Consider the following 13,923-nt stretch of genomic DNA (forward strand, 5'->3'; position numbering starts at 1 on the left):
TATTTATGGTAACAATTCTAAATACTTAAAAGTTTAAGTCCAAGCTTAAACAAGTTTTTTAAATGTTTTATGTCCTTTCTGGATATTAAATCGGGCTTTATCCTAAATTAATTCTAAGAGTCAAAGCCCTCACCACCTCCCAGGTTGTAATAACTAAACCATAATGTATAACATTTCCTCTGTAACTAATCAAGCTCAAAAGTAAACATACAGAAGGCTGGGATTGTGGCTCAGTGGTAAAGTGCTTGCCTAGCATGTGCAAGGCAGTGGGTTCGATTCTCAGCACTGCATACAAATAAATAAATAAAGGTTCATCAACAACAAATTTTTTACAAAAGTAAACATACAGAACTGAAATAACAATACTACAGGTCTAAATGCTAGAAACTCTTAACAACAAGAAATTTTTTAATTAAGTAACAATGGCAAACATTTATCATATTCTTGTCAACTACCATTCTAAGACAAGAAAATATGAACAAGGAAGTATAAAAAACACAAAGAAAATATGAACACCTATGCTATGATTTCATACTAGTCACAAAAACTAAGGTTTCATTTATACTTAGTAAATTTGTTGTTTGTAAATTACGCAGATGGGGAAACTTTGGGAAACAATTCTAAAACAAAAGAATTTTAAATCAATTATCCTCTGCTAAACATTTAACCTAAGGTAAAAGCAATATATTTACACAACTACTACAAAGAAACTGCAAGTTTTCATTATGAATTATTAATTGTAGTTTGTGACAAAGCTATTCTCTTTTTAAAGTGGTTTAACACATAGGTCTCCACCAAAAAAGAATTGGATGAATCTATTTCTGATTGCTTTTTCAGTCATGAACAGCTCAAGAAGTGTTGCTTTTGTACAACAAAAAGCCAAATTCTGGATGTCTGAGAAGGAGAAAGCCCTGAATTGAAAGCGGACTCAGCTGTACAGTAATCACATATAAACTGAGATGAGGATTCCAACAAAATAAATAAATAAGAACCACCAGAATACTAAATTTTGTGAAAGGTTGACAGCTGGAGCAATTTGGTAAAAGTCAAAATCATTCATATTTGTAAAACGTGTTAGGATGTTTCAAAATAATCCAGTTTAGGGGAAGGAGCACAACAGGAAACAAGACTCATTAGTTATGAGTTAACAATTGTCAAGTTGAGTGACAAATACATTAGTCCTCCATACTATTTGACTTTTGTATATTTTCCATAATAAAAAAGATTTTTTGAAAGTTTTTAAGGTATACACTGTGCTATTAAAATACCAGTTCCCTTGCACTACTATAATTCACAAATATGGCAGGAGATTAGCTTCAGTTGTCTGTTTAGGTGTTAAAAAGCCATTCGAAAGCTGGGGCTTGGTGGAAGAGCACTTGCCTGGCATGTGTAACGCACTGGGTTCAATTCTCACACCACATTTAAATAAGTAAAATAGAGATTCATTGACAACTAAAAGAATTTTTTTAAAAAAGCAATTCAAGCAAAGGAGAAGCATCACAAAGTTGTAATCTCAGCCAGTCAGAAGCTAAGGCAGGAAAATGGCAAGCTCGGAGTCAGCCTGGGCAACTGAGCTAGACTCTGTCTCAGAATAAAATGGGAAAAAAAAAAAAAAAAACAAAAAAGACTGTGGATTTAGTTCAGCACCCCTAGGTTCAATCCCCAGTAATGAGATGGGGACTGGGGGAGTCATTTAAACAACGATTTCAGACTAGAAAAATGATTTTAAACTAGAAATTATTTCCCGACTGTCAGAAAATTTTAGGAAAATGTCACAAAACAGAGGACACAGAATCGTTAAGAGATGAGTGTAAAACCAGTCTGAGTTCACCAAGGAAATTTACTGCCTAAAACAATCCTAAGGTATAAAATCACTCGGCAGCGCACACACACTGTTACCCTCCCGGCAACTCTGAACATGCACACCTATGCAGCGGTGTACTTACTTCCCACCTGTCACTATGATGACCAGACGCCCCCCTCTGTGCTCCAACTGTATTTTTAGTTTTTACTTCAACAAGTAGCCATGTAATCTACCTTTGGTAAGCACAGATTCTTTAAAGACCAAAATCAAACAAAACTTCGTCCAGGGCTATGTCCACCACCCTCTCGACGATGAAAGCTGTAAGCAGCAGGGAAGAGCAGCCCCAGGAAGGTCCCCAACAGCAGGGGCAGCACACGCCACTCGCGCGCTTCTGCCGAGCGGAAGAAAACTTCCACGCCAGCAAGGAGACGGGGAGAAGGGGCGAGGGCTCCGAGGCGATCGCGGCAGCAATCACGGCGAAGCCGCGGCTTACGAGGCGAGACGTGGACACCTAGCGCACCGAAGGGCACTCTGCCCCCGGAGCCTGACCACAGCAAGTGCCCGCAAAGGTCTGCTGAACTCCAGGGAAGCTTCTGCCAGCAACTTTCCCAGAAACGGGATGACGAGAAGTTGGGCGATGGCAGAAAGCAGGGGCAGTCGCCCTTCCAGCGGAGCTGGACGTGCCGGTCGGCCCGACGGAAGACCAACAGCGGCGTCCACCTTGCACCGACGGCGGCCCCACAGCGTCCCAGCCCAGCGGGAGCCCCTTTCAGAGGCGAGCACAACACAAAGCCCGGGCGCGGGGTGGGCAAGCGGCGCAGCTCTGCCTCCGGACCCAACGTGCAGGTGGGCCGCCTGGGTCCCCGCCGCCCCGACCGCGCTCTCGACCGGCGGGCGGTGGACGGGACGCGCTGTGGCTCCGGCACTGATAAGCGCCTTACCCGCCCATCTCGCTGCCCGAACAGCCCTGAGGGGCGGCGACGGCGAGAGCCCCTCTTCCGACCAGGCAGAGTTCTCCGTGCTGCCTCTGCTCCCGCTGGACGGCGGGCAGCGTGCACCCCTGCGCCGCCGGCCCGGGCCGGGAGGTCTGCGCGGCGGGCCGGGCCTCGAGGCGGGGACCCCGCCGGGGCAACTTCGGCCTCCCGGCGCGCGCCGCGGGAGCAGAGGCGGCCGCGGCACCTGTTTCTGGCCCGGGCCGGGGTGGAGGAGCGAGGGCGCCGGGCGGGGGGCGCAGCAGGACCCGCCTCCTCCGGGAAGGCCCCGCGGGCGGGGACGCGCCTGGGGAGGGCCGGGCGCGCGGCCCGCCGAGGCCTAGCCCACCCGCCGCCCACCGCCCCGCGGCCGCGGCGCCCGCGCGGGCCCCGCCAGGCCCGGCCGCCTCACCTGGCTGCTGCCCCGAGCTCGTCCCCCGGCCGGCGGTCCTGGGCGGCGGCGGCGAGGAGGGGAAGGAGGAAGGAAGAGGGAGAGGAGGAAGGGACGGAGGGAGGGAAGAGGCGGAGTGGCCGCGGAGGAGGCGGGCGCCGCCGGGCCGGGGGTCAAAGGAAGGGGGAGCCGAGAGAGACGCGGCGGCCGCCGGCGCAAACGCTGAAGAGCCGCTCGGGCGCCCGCAGCCCGGCAGGAAGTGACGGGGGAGGGGCCGGCGCACGCCCCCGGCCCCCGCCCGCCTCCATGCCCGGCCCCACCCCCACCCTTGGCCGGAACCACAAGTCCCGGCGGGCATTGCGCGGAGCCTGCGTTTACATGGCGTGCCGGGAGCCGCAGGGACGGAAGGGCGACCCGCGGAGCCTGCTGGGAGTTGTAGTCCCTGTGGGAGTCGCGCGCTGCCGGTGGAACCCGAATCGCGGCCTGGACCGCGGGCCTCGCTCCGTCCCTCGCGCTTCCTGCTTCCTTCCGTCTTTCTTTCAGCCCTCTTCTCCCTTCTCAGCCGTTTCTCTCCGCTCCCAATCCTTCCTTCCGCCTTCTATCCAGTTTATTAAACGTCTGTTATGTCTTAGGACGGCACCGCTCGAAGAACTGAGACTGGAGAGACCGGACAAAGATCCCTGCCCTCGTGGAGCTTCCGTTCTAGCGGGGAAGCTTCGTAAATAAAATCAGCAGCTGCGACTGTGACAAAAGGCGGAAGTACCCGCTTGCCATTGCTTTCGCCCACCCGAGATAAACTCGGTGCTTTTTAGCAGCACTCTTACGGGAGGCTGGTGGAGGTGGGGGCCCTCGGAGCTCTAGGAGACGCACGGGTTGTGAGAGGTCCGGGAAACTGGACGAGGAGCTGCGGGTCACGTGATCCCTCTCCGTTTCCCTTGGGTCTGTCTTCACTGTTAAATAAAATCCAGGGCTGGAACGCAGCTCCGAGGTGGAGCGTGTGCTTAGTTAGCATGTGCAAGGCCCAGAGTTCCATCTCTTTCAGTATCTCTCAATCTATTGCTCAGTCTTCCTTGCCAAGTAAATATAATTGGCTCTCTATAAATTTATAACTTAAGAGACTGTGGCCAAAGCCCTCCAAAAAATGTTCTGAAGGCTATCCAAGTCTTAAAGGACTCCTTTCTCTGAACCTGGCTTCCTTACTTCGTGTAAAATGCACTGACACTGAATTTCAGGACACCCAAAATAGTCAAAGATCGGTCCCTTTAATACTAAGCAAATTCAATTGAACAGCACAGTCCTCTGCTGAAAGTGATCTTTTTCTTCAAAATTAACTTCCAAGCAGAGTAGATCCCACCAGTAAAGAAGCAGATTGGGGTCATAGGCACAGTCAGTCTCTTCGAAAGCGATTGTATACCTTGAGGGAGACGGGAAAATCCTTTGCTTTTCGTTTTTTAATAGAAACATTAAATGTAATTTTTAGATAAAAACTCTTGAACTAGGATTGTAGATCAGAGGTACAGCATTTGCCTAGCATATGTGAGGCACTGGATTTGATTCTCAGCACCACATATAAATAAATGAATAAAATAAAGGTTCACCAACATCTAAAAATAATTTTAAAAAATCAGCTTCTCCTGGGGTTTTATGAGCTTTGCATGTTCCCATTCCTTCTTAAAAATATGTCTAGTTTATCTTGTGGGAAGGAACACACGATTTAGTGTCACATACTTTATAGTCACAATTTTTTATTTCCATCTACTCAAGAAAAAGAAAAGCAGTCTGGGTTTGTAGCTCAGGGGTAGCTAGCACTGGGAGGCACTGGGTTCAATTTTCAGTACCACATAAAAATAAATAAATTTATATAAGTATTGTGTCCATCTACCACCAGAAAAAAAAAAAAAAAAGCAAATGATTCCTAAATTATTTGGCAGTAGTCAAGAGGTCTCCTGGACCTTGGAAAAAACTTGACTCTCAGTCTTTAGGTTTAAATAGAAAAAAAACAAGCCCAAGAAACCCATTCCTGAACCCCAGGCAGCCTGAGTTAAGTACAATTCCTTGGTTGCACAAAGTGAAAATTCAGAGTAGTTCTCAAAACAAGGAGTGTTATATCTTCAGGTTGTCATGGGAGGGCCTCTTTTTCTTTCTCTGTTTTTGGTTTGTTTGTTTTGTTTTTTGTTTGGGGGGATTTTTTGGTACCAGGGGCAATCAACCACTGAGCACATCCCCAGACCCTTTTTGTATTTTATTTAGAGACAGGGTCTCACTGAGTTGCTTAGCGCCTTACCATTGCTGAGGCTGGTTTGAACCCATAATCCTCCTGTCTCAGCCTCCTGAGCCGCTGGGACTACAGGTGTGCGCCACTGCGCTCAACTCTTTTTTGTTTTTAGTTTAAATTATTAGCTATCATTCTATCAACCCTGTACTAATGAGGCAGACTTGCCTGTGCAGAGCCTGCTGGGAGGCAGTGCGCCCTACAGGTGGGTCATGTTCTTTTCTTTTCGCCACAGTCTGCTGCCTGCCCCTGCTTCATTTATGTTACTTTCCTGTTCTTGCTGACATTTACGTTTGCAGTGCCTCCCCGGCTGTGTAAATGCATAAACCCTGGGCAGGTGTTGAGCACTGAGGGCTCGTCCACCCTGGTCAAATAAGCTCCAAATGGTGTGTGCTCTGTGGAAATCCTGAAAGACCTGACAAGAACAATTAGAGGAGGAAAAGTTAATTTGGCTCATGGTTTCAGAGGTCTCAGTCCATAGACGGCAGACAGACTCCATAGCTCTGGGCTCAAAGTGAGGCAAAACATCATGGTGGAAGGATGTGGTGGAGGAAACAGCTCAGGACGTGGCAATTAGGAAGCAGAGAGCAATTTGCTTACCAGGGACAAAATGTAAACCCCAAAGGCACACCCTCGTGACCCACCTCCTCCAGCCACTCCCCACCTGCCTAAAGTTATCACCCAGTTAAACCATACCAGTGGATGAATTCATTGGTTAGGTTACAATTTAAAATCTAGTCATTTTACCTCTGAACTTTCTTGAATTGTCTTATGAATGAACTTTTAAAGGACACCTCACATCCAAACCATATCAGGGGTTCAGGGTAGGTATATCCTGAAGCATCGCAGCTTTGGCAGAGCTCTGAAGGATAAGTAAGTGGTAACTAGGCAGAAAGGGTGCAGAGAGTGTTTCAAGCAGGGAGAAGCATGCATGCCACCCTGTGGAGGGACAGCATGTAGCCCAGGTTCTGGTTACTATTGCTACAACACAAATCACTCCCAAACTAGTGACTTCAAGGAATAGCAATCATCTTACTATGTCCCATAGGTTCAGTAGGTCACAAATTTGGCAAAGGCCTTAAGGCTGCTACAGTGTGAATGTGGTTGGTTTGTCCACTCTGAAACTCACGGTGGAACTTGATTGTCAAGAGGGCAGTGTTGGATAAGAGAGATAACTTCAACCTTAGGTATTTTAGTGGACATTAACTATAATGAGGTCATCTGAAGTTGGTAAAGATTTTAATGAAAAAAGTTCCATTTCCTTCCTAGTGTGATCCAATATATCGTAACTCATAGTTAGCTAATGGTCAATCAATAAAAAAGCTATTTGCAAGCTTAAAATAATAACAATACTGGTGATAAAAGTAGTTATTGTTTCAGTCATTCACTATGAGAAGCATATGCTAGGCACTGAAATCAATGCTATATATATACTCACAACCAGTTTGCAAGTATATGTTATCCTCTTTTTCCTATCAGGAAACATATTTAGTCATAAGTATTGTCCCCAATGTGATGCACTTTGCAACTAGGAAAGCTGGAAATGCAATCCAGTCATGTGTGAATCTAAAGCTAATTTCTTTTTTTTTTTAATCACCCAGCTATATCTTATCAACATTAAAGGAAATATTTTCCTTTAAAGCTATTTCCTGTCCTCTGCTCAGGCCAATTAAAAATACAATCGTCAAAATACGTTAGAAATGGACAGCATCTCTCAATAGCAGTTAACACTCAGGAATAATCTAAAACCAATATTCTACAAAGAAAACAATTTAAAGCAAACAGGTATCCAAAAGATACAATTATTTTCATTGTCTATTTATTTTCGACAAAGCATTTCCAAAAGAAAACTATACCAGAAGTTAAAATATAATAAAAAGTTTAAAAAGTTCAATGCTGAATAAAAAAAGCAAATTCAAAGTCCATATTTTATAAAACTAATAGGAAAACTTCAGCTGTCACAGATTATGGGATCAACAAAATCAAGTAACAGACATCACCCAATAATCATAAGGGTATAATTATTTGTTTTGCTCAGTTTGAATAACTGCTTTCCTACCTAATTGTAGTTTATGTTCATATATTGCAATCTTTTCCGATGATTATGTCATTCCTATTAATTTAATATTTTTGACTTGACTGTTACCACAATATTAAACTGTAAAAAAATAAAGTACTATACCTTCCCTTAAAAAGAAAAAAAAAGAGGGCAGTGTCAGGAAGCAGTCAGGTTATGGGGTCCTCAGGAATGGATTAATGCCTTCCTCCCATGAGTGAATTTGTGTGCTTGTGGGACTCGATTAGTTACTGAGAGAACACCTTGTTTCAAAGCCACCGACCCCTTGTGTCCCTTTTCCTCATGAGCCACTGGCCCTTCCACCAGGTGTTGAAGCATCACGTTACTCACCAGAGGCTGAGCAGATGCTGATGCCTGCTTCCCAGACTTGGAGTGAGTGAAAAGAAACCTCTTTTTTGGGGCTGAGGTTGTAGCTCAGTGGTAGAACCCTTACCTAGCATGTGTTAGGCACTGGGTTCAATTCTCAGCACTGCATATAAATAAATAAAATAAAGAAACCTCTCTTCTTCCCCACCCCCCTTTTGTTTCCTTTTTGTAGTACCCAGGATTGAACCCAGTCATGCTGTACTACTGAACTACATCTCAAGTCTTTGTGTTTTTTATTTTGAGGTCTAGCTAAGTTGCCCAGGCTGATCTTGAACTTACAATCCTGCCTGGGTCTCTGGTGTAGCTGGAATTATAGTCACGTGCCCAGGTCCAGCCTCTTTTCTTTATAAATCACCCAGTCTCAATTGTTCTGTTATAGCATCAGGCAACAAACTAAAACAGAGTCAACCCATGTAATCTTTCTCTATGAGTTAATATGAGGTTCCTCATGGTATGGTGGCTTCAGTATTGTCAAATACGTTCACATGGCTGCTGAAAGCTTTAAGGGCAAATATTTTACCCATCATGCAGAGTCATATTACTTAAGTGATCTAACCTTGGACATCACAGAGAGCAAAATCTGCTGTACTTTATCAACTGCACAAGAGACAAAAGTCTGCCTAGATCCAGGGGTAGAAAAACTACCTCTATCTCTGATGGGGAGCAGCAAAGATCAAGGATAGAATGTGGGCCAGGCACAGTAGCATATTCCCGTAGTCCCAGCTATTTGGGAGGCTGAGGTGGGAGGACAGCTTGGGCCTAAGAGTTTGAGGCCATTCTTGGCAGCATAGCAAGACCCAAGTAAAAAATAAAAAATGTGTATTTACATATATATATATTTACACACACACACACGTATGTATACATACATACACATGTAGCTATTGTGACTGCCACTCAGAGTAGATGGGAACATGACTCAGAGGAGGCTGGAGACCAGCAAAGGTCAGGCAGTGCCTTGCTTATAGACCTTTGTTAAGATGCCCTATCTTCATGTTAAGGGCAATGAGAAGCAACCAGAGAGTTTTTTGTTGTTGTGGTGGTGGTGGTGGTACTGGGGATGGAACTCAGGGTCTTGTGCTTGACAGGCAAGCATTCTATGAACTGAGCTATATCCCCAGCCCAACAACCAGAGTTTTATACAGGAAGTGAGACCGTCAAATAGATAGATAGATAGATAGATAGATAGATAGATAGATAGATAGATAGATTGATTAGTACTGAGGATTGAACTAAAAGGGTGTTTTACCACTGAACCACATTTCCAACCCTTTTAATTTTTTATTGAGACAGGATCTCACTAAGTTGCTTACTTAGGGCCGCACTTATTTGCTAAGGCTGGCTTTGAACTTGCAATCCTCCTGCCTCAGCCTTCCAAGCTGCTGGGATCACAGATGTGCCCCACCACGCCCGGCAAGATGGTCGATTTTAGTTTTGCAAAGATCCTTTGGTGAGTCCAGGGAGAGAGGGACCTGGAAGGAAGTCCCAGTGGGGCTCACTGAATTAGCCGACACAGTGAGAGAGGACAGTGGGCTGGCTTAGGTGATGATGGACTTGGGAGGGAAATGGATGGATTCAGGAGTTACTTAGCAGAATGTCTGGGATGTGGACGTGGATCGGGGAGACAGTTGGAGAAGTATCCAGATGACTGCTAGTCCTGGTTATAGCCCTTCCCCCTTCTCTCTGAGCCATGCTAAGCCTTTGAACCATCACTCACAGAGTTGGGTACTTAAGAAATCATAGTCGGGGCTGGGGAGATAGCTCAGTCGGTAGAGAGCTTGCCTTGCAAGCACAAGGCCCTGGGTTTGATCCCCAGCACCGCAAAAAAAAAAAAAAGAAAGAAATCACAGTGAAGAGAACTTTACATGGAAAAGTAACATGCATGTAAAATACAGGAAGCGTTCCTTAGGTGTGCTACGGGCTTGCTGAACCACCTGACATGCTCCTGAGTAACTGCACCTGCGTGCTGGCGACGAAGCTGGTTGACGCAGACGGCGATGAATGACTTCGTGTGTTTGGAAGTCAGGGTACATTCACGCCGGAAAGTCTGGATGTCAGAATTGGGACAATTCTTGTAGTATACAAAATGTATCCTTTAAAATACTAATTACAAAGAGCCTGGCACACGCCTATAATCCCAGCGGCTTGGGAGGCTGAGGCAAGAGGATTGCAAGTTGGAGACTAACCTCAGCAAGTTAGTGAGGCCTCAAGGACTTAACAAGACCCAGTCTCAAAATAAAAAATAAAAAGGGCTGTGGCTCAAGCCCCAGAACCAATAAATAAATAAAAATAATAAAATAAAATACTAGTCACGAGGCACTTATTTAAATGCTAGATTTCTGGAGCGTAGAAATTTTCATTTTTCCAGGCTTTGAGTTTGACATGCCGGTGGACAATCAGGTGGAAATGGGAATCTGGCAGGTCTGGAACTCACAGGGAAATCGGCAGGGACACAAACACGTGAGTCAGTGAGTTTGGGAGGTAATCAGAGCCCTGGGTGTGGGTGTTACTGGATGTTAACACCTGACAGATTAGCTCTGCCCCACCCCCAGCCTCTTAGAGAACTTTGCACCCTTATAATTAATTATTCAGTTACTTGCCAAGTAGCGCTGCTTGCGTAGGACTAGGCAGATGACCCCCAGGAGAGAAGGGACTCAGACTGTCACCATGGTACCCCTGGTCCCTATTGCAGAACTGGATACACAGTAGGTGCATGATAAATTTCCATCCATAGACGAAAACTACAGCCTCACTGATCTGTGCTGGAGTCCCTAAAAAAAAAAAAAAAAAAAAAAAAAAAACAGGAAACAATCTGCAGGATTGATTGGCGTAAGTCAAGGTGAACTATTGTGCTGTGTTTGTGAAAAGATTGGGAAGCATTTTCTGGCCTAGATAAGTAATTCTCAAGCTTATTTGCAGTAGCCTGCTCCCCTATGACTGTTCTGGAATCTTCAGGAGTCAACAATTAGAAGATAAAATGGAAGACCCCGTTTCAAAAGCAACGAAGAAGAAAAAAAAAAAAAAAAAAAAAAAAAAAAACCCAAGGAATAAAGTCGATGAGAATTGTGCACAATCCATGTAAAGAAAAATGTTAAATTCTACAGAAGCACCCAGAAAAAGATTTGAGCGAAGAGAAATGTAAGCGGTGTACTTGGTTGGATATCCTCTGAACTGTTTTCAGTTAAGAGATCCCAGTGGAAACGCAAATACGATTCTAAATAGATGAACCAGTTCAACATTCTTATGCAAAAATGGATAAGAAAACCTAAAAAACTTCTGAAAATGTCTGACCAAACAGCAAACAACATAAAGCATTACTAATCAAAACAATTAACCAGGGATGGGGTTGTGGCTCAGTGGTAGAGCACTCTCCTAGCATGGGTGACTGGGTTCAATTCTCAGCACCACATATAAAGAAATTTTAAAAAATAAAGGTGCATCAATGACTTTAAAAAAAAAATTTACTTTTTAACTTTTTTTTTAGTTATAAATGGACACAGTACCTTTATTTTATTTATTTATTTTTTTGGTGCTAAGAATCGAACCCAGTGCTTTCACACATGCTAGGCAAGCACTCTACCACTGAGCTACAATCCCAACCTAAAAACAAACAAACAAAAAATTAACTGCCTGATTAGTCCCACAAGTCAGTAGAAGAGAAGTTCCCAGAGAGACCATAGCACTTTTAGGCATTTAATATTTCAGTAAAAGTGGTATTTCCAGGCCAGATATAGTGGCACTACCTGTAATCCCATGAACTCAGGAGACTGAATCAGGAGGATTGCAAGTTCAAGGCCAGCCTCAGCAATTTAGCAAGAACTTGTCTCAAAATAAAATAAAAAGGCATAGAATGTAACTCCATGATAGAGTCCCTGGGTTCAATTCCCAATGTGGGGGAGTAGGGGAGCGTTATTTTGAATTGCTGAGGAAAAGATGGATTTCATTCACTAAATAACTTGGGACCAAAAGGTAGCCTTCTGGGGGGAAAAACTAAATCCTTACTTTGTACTGTATACCAGGAAAAACGCAGAATGGATAAAGGATTTAAATGGAAAAAAGGACACCATAAAAGTACCAGAAGAATCTTGGGAGAGTTTTGTCGTTGTTATTGTTGTTGTTTTCCATTACTGGAGATGGAACCAAAGGGTGCTCTTCCACTGAGCTACATCCAAAGCCCGGCTGTTTTTTTTATTTTGAGACAGGGTCTTGCTAAATTGCCCAGGCTGATCTTGAACTTGTGATCTTTCTGCCTCAGGCTCAAAGTGACTGGGATTACAGGTGTGCACCACCATGTCTGGCTAAGAATTCATGTCTGACTAAAGTGGGAAAGAGTCTATAATGCCAAATTTAAGACCCTTAAAGAAAAAGATCTGTGGCTCATGAAAATTGAAGGGAGAGTCATAGAATACAAGAAAGGGACCAGGGGAGGGAGGAAGGAGGGAAAGGGGAAATGCTGGGGAATGACAGAGGTCAGATTATTTTGTTATATTGTGTAAATGTACAAATATGTAACAATGAATCCCACTATTGTGTATAATTATAATGTAACAATATAAAATATGGGAAGAAAGAAGAGATCTATGGATTTGGCTTAAATCTGTACATTTGGCTTCATAAAAATAAAAATACAATCCTCAGTAAAATAGATAAATGACAAACTAGGAAAAAGTTTACATTTCAGTTACAGAAAAGTCATTTTTTTATAACATATAGATTCTATGAATAATGAAAAGATTAACAACCCAACAGAAAAATGAATGAAACAGTAGCAGATGGCTTAGGGAAAGGAAAAACAAATTGTTCTTAGAAATAACATCATAAACTGGGCCCGGAGGCACATACCTGTAATCCCAGCTATTTGGGAGGCTGAGGCAGAAAGATCACAAGTTTGAGGCCAGCCTCCACAACATAGGGAGACCTTGGGGCTCAACTGCCAGTACGAAAATCAAAACCAAAACCAACCAACAAAAAACAAAAACAAAAAACTGACAGCACTAAATGAGAGAATTCAGAACAAGACTTTTTAGTCATTGTTCCCATGTGATTCATGGGAATGTAAAATAGAACAAACACTTTGAAAGGCAGTTTGACAATTTATTGTAACGTTAAATACATTTATCATACAACCCAGCAATCCCAATCCTGGGCATTCATTCAAGTGAACTGGAAACATGTTCACACTAAAACCTGCGCTGATGTTCCTAGTAGCCTTACTCATAACAGTCCCAAACTGGAAATAACCAAAATGCCCTCCAACAGGCGAATGGATAAACAAACCGTGGTACATCCATGTGGTGATCTACTTCGCAGCTGCAATAAGGAATAGAAGCTATGTTCGTGAAACTACAGGGGATGCCTCTCCAAGTGGGGGGGTGGGGCTAGACCAAAAGCTTGTGTATTATTTGCTTCCATGTATATGACCTTCTGGGGGAAAAAAAAATCATAAGAACAGACAGATCAAAGGTTGGGGGAAGGAGATGTCATGGACTTTAGCAAGACCACCTTGAAGAATTTTTAAGTGTTAAGTAACTGAAATATTCCATATGCTACTAAAGTGGCAGGTACATGATTCTGAATATTTCTGAACCTTGACAGATTAAACTTTGCTATATGAAAGCGTTAGAAAGTCAACAAGAGGGGCTGGGGTTGTGGCTCAGTGGCAGAGCGCTTGCCTAGCATGTGTAATGCACTGGGTTCAATTCTCAGCACCGTATATAAATGAAAATATATTAAAAAAAGGTCTATCAACATTAAAAAAAGAAGAAAGAAAGAAAGTCAACGAGGACCCAGGATCTAGGATGGAATCCTATGCTACGGTAAATGAACCTTCCAGAGCGGGGTGGGGAAAAGGGAGTGGACACAATCCTCTCTAGAAGGTGGTGTGTTGACCGGTACTGCAGGCTATGAGCAAAATGAATTGCATGCTGTTCTCTGGCAGGGTCGAGAAATTCAAAAGACTTGTGGGCTGAATTACAATGAAATTACAAAATTATCAAATATTTGGGGTGCAGCTTTATTTTGAGGAAAGATTGGAACATTAAA

General features: G+C 44.0%; 1 protein-coding gene across 8 annotated transcripts in view; it reads right to left on the minus strand.

Moving 5' to 3' along the window:
• Positions 1 to 4,044, minus strand: part of STAU1 (staufen double-stranded RNA binding protein 1) — a 54,422-nt gene extending 50,378 nt beyond the window's left edge. For 4 of the 8 annotated variants that reach the window (XM_079127032.1, XM_079127034.1, XM_079127031.1 and 1 more), the window contains exon 1: positions 3,188 to 3,326. The gene's annotated coding sequence lies outside the window, so the exon portion shown is untranslated. Of the gene's footprint in view, positions 1 to 3,187; positions 3,430 to 3,990 lie in introns of those variants that run through there. The other 4 variants (XM_079127028.1, XM_079127025.1, XM_079127033.1 and 1 more) reach the window with 3 other exon arrangements.
• Between the last annotated feature and the right edge of the window lie 9,879 nt (positions 4,045 to 13,923).

Source organism: Sciurus vulgaris (assembly GCF_902686455.1).
Source record: "Sciurus vulgaris genome assembly, chromosome: 2".
Lineage (NCBI taxonomy): Eukaryota > Metazoa > Chordata > Mammalia > Rodentia > Sciuridae > Sciurus > Sciurus vulgaris.